Source organism: Myxocyprinus asiaticus, chromosome 47 (genome assembly GCF_019703515.2).
Source record: "Myxocyprinus asiaticus isolate MX2 ecotype Aquarium Trade chromosome 47, UBuf_Myxa_2, whole genome shotgun sequence".
In the NCBI taxonomy this organism is placed as follows: Eukaryota; Metazoa; Chordata; class Actinopteri; order Cypriniformes; family Catostomidae; genus Myxocyprinus; species Myxocyprinus asiaticus.
In genome coordinates, this window is record NC_059390.1 from 22376624 (window position 1) to 22382892 (window position 6269).

Below are 6269 nucleotides of genomic sequence, written 5' to 3' on the forward strand. Positions count from 1 at the left end.
GGAGGACAAGTCTCAGTTGCCTCCGCTTCTGAGACCATCAATCAACGCATTTTATCACGTGGCACGTTGTGCATGACAACACGGAGACTCCTTTCCATCTGAAAGGACTAAATATTAAATGAAACATGACAATAAAATGCAAAGTAATCTCTTCAGTAATCAAAATACTTTTTGAATGTAACTCTATTCTAATTACCAATGATTTAAATTGTAACTGTAGTGGAATACTGCTACTTACATTTTGTATTTTAAATACATAATCCCGTTACATGTATTCTGTTACTCCCCAACACTGTATGCTTGCCACACAGGCTTAGATAGTTGCCAGCTACTGTTCGCATGATGTGAATATATATCTTTCCTATAGCGTTCATACACAGCATAGAGTTCCTACGAGATGGAATGTCTCGGTTACATACGTAACCTTGGTTCCCTAGGTGGGATCGAGATGCTGTGTAGCTGGCCATACTCTCTAGTAACTGCATAGGCTTGTGCTTCTTGCAGAAAATCTGACTCAATGCTGTGAAAGCGAGTGCCTTTATGGAGCCCATGACATAGCTCCCAAGGGGCCTAATAAATTGGCATGATTGTATAAGGGCTTCAGACCATATGACACTCAGACGGTGTCCCATAGCTTTTATATGCAGCGTCACATACGTAACCGAGACGTTCTCCCTTCATTCGTTTTCTTAGCTGCCTTTCCAGTGCATTGATGCAAGCTGCACTTAGGCTGTCAAATGTCAGTTTGTTCAAGAATTTTGCTGTGCTCTATACTGCTCAAGAAAGCCATTTCCATCCCAGATGGCTGATTTGATGTATCTATGCGGTATATGTTTTTTGTCAAACAAAAACGTATAAATTAGTCACTTGAGTCTCTATTCCATCCATCACTCATTCTCACGTGCCCGGCGCAGTAGAAGGGCTAGGTAGAACCATTATGCTTGACAAACTCTGAATCCCATGCTGTTTCGCAATGTAAACAAAATTGCGGCACCCATACTGGCAATCGCCTATTGTATATCAATTCAATCATTTTAAACTTATTATAATCACATCATAAGATTTATTATTTTCAGTCCAACCTCCAGTTCATCTGCTGTGAAGTGTAAGGTGATTTTGTTTTTTTCAGTTCACCGTGCTTGTGCTGCACTCCATGTGCATCTTTTTATAATGATCAATTAAGACTATTATTCAGAGGAGTCATGCATCTATTTTGTTTTTTTGAGGGGGTACCAAGGTTAGCCACCACAACCACTGATATGGTCCTAAATATGGCCACACAATGCACTATACTCCTCAGCATGGAGGGAAAAATATTTTTCAGTGTTGTCACTCGATGCTTGATGGAGTTCTTCCTTAGGAAGTCTTTGGAATTCTTACAGACACCTCTGGGAGAATGGTGGAGTCCCAAAGGTGCCGGAATGCATCGAGCACTTGGGAGCTGTTACCCAGCTGATCCACAAGGCATAGGAAAGAAAAGGAAACCTGGCAATCCTCTGGTTGGACCTCAACAACACCTATGGGTCCACCCCACACAAGCTGGTGGAGACTTCACTGGTTCGGCATCATTTTCCAGGCAATATCAGGGACCTCATTCTGGACTATTACAACTTTTTCAGTCAGAGAATCACTTCTAGGACATCAACATCTGCATGGCATCGTTTGGAGAAAGGAATCATCACCGGATGTATCATTTCTGTGATACTATTCTCTTTGGCAATGAAAATGCTGGTCACGTCAGCAGAAGTACAATGTAGAGGCCTCCTAGCTAAGTCTGGCATGAGGCAGCCCCCCATCAGGGCGTTCATGGATGATCTGACCATGACAACTACATCAGTCCCTGGATGCAAATGGATCCTCCATCCTCCAAGGCCTTGAAGTGCTCATCACCTGGGCTTGGATTAACTTTAATCTGGATAAATCCAGGTCTTTGGTGGTGAAGAAGGGTAAGGTAACGGACGGGTTTAGATACTCCCTAGGAGTTATACAGATCCCGTCGGTCTCAGAAAAACCGGTAAAGGTGTTTGACAGCACCCTGAAGGACACTGCATAACTCCAGACGACCAGACAAGAGTTGGAAGCTTGGCTGAAAGCATGACACAAATCAGGACTGCCTGGTAAATTCAAAGCCTGGATATCCCAGCATGGCATTTTAGCATGACTCCTCTGGCCCCTACTAGGTCCCACTTACCACCGTTGAAGGCTTAGAGAGAAGAATAAGCAGCTTCCCATGCAGGTGGCTAGGCCTACATAAAAGCCTATCCAGCATTGCCCTGTATGGGAGGAAGAACAAACTCCAGCTCCCCTTCAGCAGTCTGACAGAGGAGTTCATGGTCTCCCGTGCAAGAGAGGTGTTGCTCTACAGGAACTCTAGCAACACCAAGGGGTCCAGGGCAAGCATTGAGGTGAGGACCAGGAGGAAGCGGAGGGCACAGCAGGCAGTCAACCAGACTGAAGCATGGTTAAGGCACTCAGACCTGGTGGGATCTGTAGCAGTGGGATGAGCCGGGCTGGGTTGCTTTACCAGACCTTGCTACATTAATGCCCGGGGAAAGGTGCAGGAGGAGGTGCAAGCAGGGGTGGAGGAAGTTCGCTTGGGTAGGATGTGTGGATGGCGCATGGACCAGATGGGAGAAAACACTGGACCGGAAGATGTCTTGGTCAAAGCTCTGGAGGGCTGAGCCATCTCAGATTAATTCCTGATCCAATCAGTCCACGATGTCCTGCCCAGCCCATCAAACATCTTCTGCTGGGGCTTGGCAGAAACACCTGCATGCCCACTGTGCCAAAATAACCATCCCTGGAGCACATATTGAGCTGCTGCCCAAAGGCCCTGGGAGAGTGAGAGGGGCGACCAGGTCCTGAGGGCATTAGGGCATGAATCTGGAAGGATCTTAAGAAGTAAGCAACCCCCACCCCACCCCACATCCCTGAATCCCTGGAGCACATATTGAGTTGCCCAAACGCCCTGGGAGAGGGTCCTGAGGGCATTATGACCAGGTCCTGAGGGCATTAGGGCATTAATCTAATCTCGAAGGATCTCAAGAAGTAAGCAATGACTCCCGGTTTGTTTAGCATGTGAATACAGATGAAGGGGCTGATTATGCAGTTAATGTTTCAACATTTTGAGTCTTTTTCTGTAGGACGGCTTTCACGAAGCTGCTATATATTTGACCTGGCAGAAATAATTATAGGAAGTGAAGGCCAGTCCAGTAATGAGTCGTGAGCTTGACAAAGGGCTTTGTGGACGTTAGGCACTGGCAGATTATTGCAGCAAATTGGATTTCATGAATAGCTAATGGACACAGTACATATCAGTATTCATTAGATGATGGGCTGTCACACACTGTTAATGTTTATAATTTATAATTATATAATAATAATAATAATAATAATAATATAATATATATATATATATATATATATATTTTTTTTTTTTTTTTTTTTTTTTTTACATTTGTGAACCTAAACAAAAAAATATTAGACTTCTGTTTTGTTTACCCTTACAAAAATTAACTATGGTTTTACTACAGTAACTATAGTTTAACCATGGTATTTAGTTTAACCATAGTTACCACACAATTAACCATGGTTACTACTAAAATATTACTGTAGTAAAACCATGGTTTCAGGCCAAAAAAAAAAACAACAAAAAAACATAACAAACATGGTTACTACAATATTACTTTGGTAAAACCATGTTTAACTATTTTTTTTAAATTACTTATTAACAACAATTACACACAAACTCATTATAAGAAATATCACCTTTTTATATGTTGTTATTCTAGCATGAATTTACTCCAGAAGCTGTTTCTTCTGATTTGAACAAGTCTTGTGATGGCGCAAGCACTTGTCTGCTTGTGTCTTTCAGCATGGATGTTAAGAATGTTAAGATGAACAGAAGAAGAAATAGTTCCCACCCTGCACATGTATTTGCTAATATAGCCTAATCATTTTTATTTCACTTTGAAGCTTATGATTATTGTTCATGTTTATGGTAGCCAAATAATAATATCCCTAGTTTAAATTTTAGAATCAAAATTTTTTGTGAGGATTGGTATTTTTGATATAACATCAGTATCGAAAGTATCAATACTTTAGGATCAATCCGTCCATCCTTAACACACAGAGGATACAGGGCACCTAATCAGACCGCTTCAGATAAACTCAACTTTAAATCCTTTCCCTTCTGAAGGAGACAATGAAGCACATCAGCAGGCTTTAGGGTGATTTATATAAATGACAAAACATTTAATATGATGCTGAGAGCTGCTAAATGTCCTGCACCTTCATCACAAATTTTAATCAGTCTGAGCCGCTCTTGAAAGTAATCTCATCAAAAACACTTCTTTTTCCTAAATCTTAAGATACACTAAATCTTTTAAGACAGAAGAATCATCTCAAAGTACGAAGTCAAAACCTTGAGTGCAAACGCACAACAAACAAACACAATCAGCTTCAAATCAAACTCTTTTCTGATGCAAAATTTTCATAAAACCTTTCAGTGTGTATGTGAGTTGATGTCAATTTCATGAATTCATGGCATTTATGCGGAGTTATGTAATGACCTCTGACCTATTTGCAGAGTATGAATGTGTTAGCGCTCTGAGGTGCACCGAGGGAATAGAAGTAGGTTGTACACACAATTTCTCACTGATGCCAGTCTGTGTATAGAGGTCTTACACACAGATGAAATTGAGAGCAAAACAAGAGCTGAATGTGTCAAATCTCACCTCAGATAATTTGTTCCAAAAGTTGTCTCTTGCCGCATTCCCAAACATGTACATTATTAACCCTGTGAAGGCCAAATTAATTAGCAAAAAAAAATTTTTTTTTACCTTTCAGATGTTTTTTTTTATTTATTTATTTTTTTTTAAGGTTTTTAAAAGTTTTTACGTTTTAGTAATTTTTTAATGACACGTTGTAATATTACAACAGTGGTCAGGGAGGGCAGCAGAAATCCTGTATTTGTACTTCAAATCAAATCACTTTTATTGTCACACAACCATATACACAAGTGCAATAGTGTTTGAAATTCTTGGGTGCAGTTCTGAGCAACATAGTAGTTGTGACAGTGATGAGATATATACCAATTTACAATAAACATCAGATTTACACAACACAATTTCAAATCTAATGTTGGGCCTCATGTATTCAGATAGAAGACAAAGGCAGGCCTAACACAGTCGTAAAACCTAACTCAGGCCCCCACATACAAGGTCATAAATGTTACTGATAAAAATCATGCCAAAATCAAACAAAGGGAGTCCAAAACAGACTACAAATACCATGAAGCCTTGCTCACTAAAGGATCGAATTCTCAACTCCTATTGGATGAGGCACACAACAGAACGTCCCTCAACCATGACATCATCAGGAGTAGAAATACCTCTGAAATGCTTCCGGGATTTGCTTCCAGCAACTTTGCTCGCCGTGTGTAGACGCAGCTCATCACTGCTCTCAGGTGCAGCCTTGTGGCACAAGGAAGTAACGTCCGACTTGAAACTGTGGCCATACAATCTCCATCTCGCTGGACGAGTTGAGATTACTCTGTGTTCCACCGAACACTCTAACGGATCCGAAGGAGACCGCCGAGCAATCCGCATCTTCACGGCCTCCCGACATCACCTGAGCCTCGAGGAAACGAGTCGGAGTCAAATGACGGATGAACGCACATTCTGCATCCTCATGCGATTCAAGTAAGAGGTTTATGTCTGGGCAGAGATAGAATATTATAGTGTGTTATTCTTGTGTACCAAGGTATTGCTTGTACAGTTTACGGACCGCCATGTCCGCTCATTATTAATACTCAAGGTATTAATTATCACAAATTTAATTTGCTGTATTGTGGTCCAACCACATTGGACTGTTGTGCAATTCCGACATTGCGGTTGAGTCCGGCATACTGAGTTTATCCATTAAAGAATCAAAGAATGCGGGATGGTTAACGGGCCGTCACTTTATTCTCTCTATCTCTGGTACTAACCACACACATGCGCGCGCGATCCCTCACAAACATTCTCGGACACATTTTTGGCTAGTAGATAGCTTTGTGATAAAGCTTAGCTTTGTCCCTAAGCTATCGTACAAGCGGATACACGTGGTAACTGGTAGACGCCATTGACTGGTTTCTCTCCGCCCACATTCGCGGCCATATTCTCTGGCCAGAAGTCTCGCGTGACATACTCTCCACGAGAGTCACGTCCGCCATTTTGTGCGCATCCCTCCTTACACACACACACACACACACACACACAAACACACAC

The 6269-nt window shown here is 41.6% G+C and overlaps 1 pseudogene; it reads left to right on the forward strand.

The window, feature by feature from the left end:
• Nucleotides 1-1271: 1271 nt before the first annotated feature.
• On the forward strand, nucleotides 1272-2845 carry LOC127436619 (uncharacterized; annotated as a pseudogene).
• Nucleotides 2846-6269: the final 3424 nt, after the last annotated feature.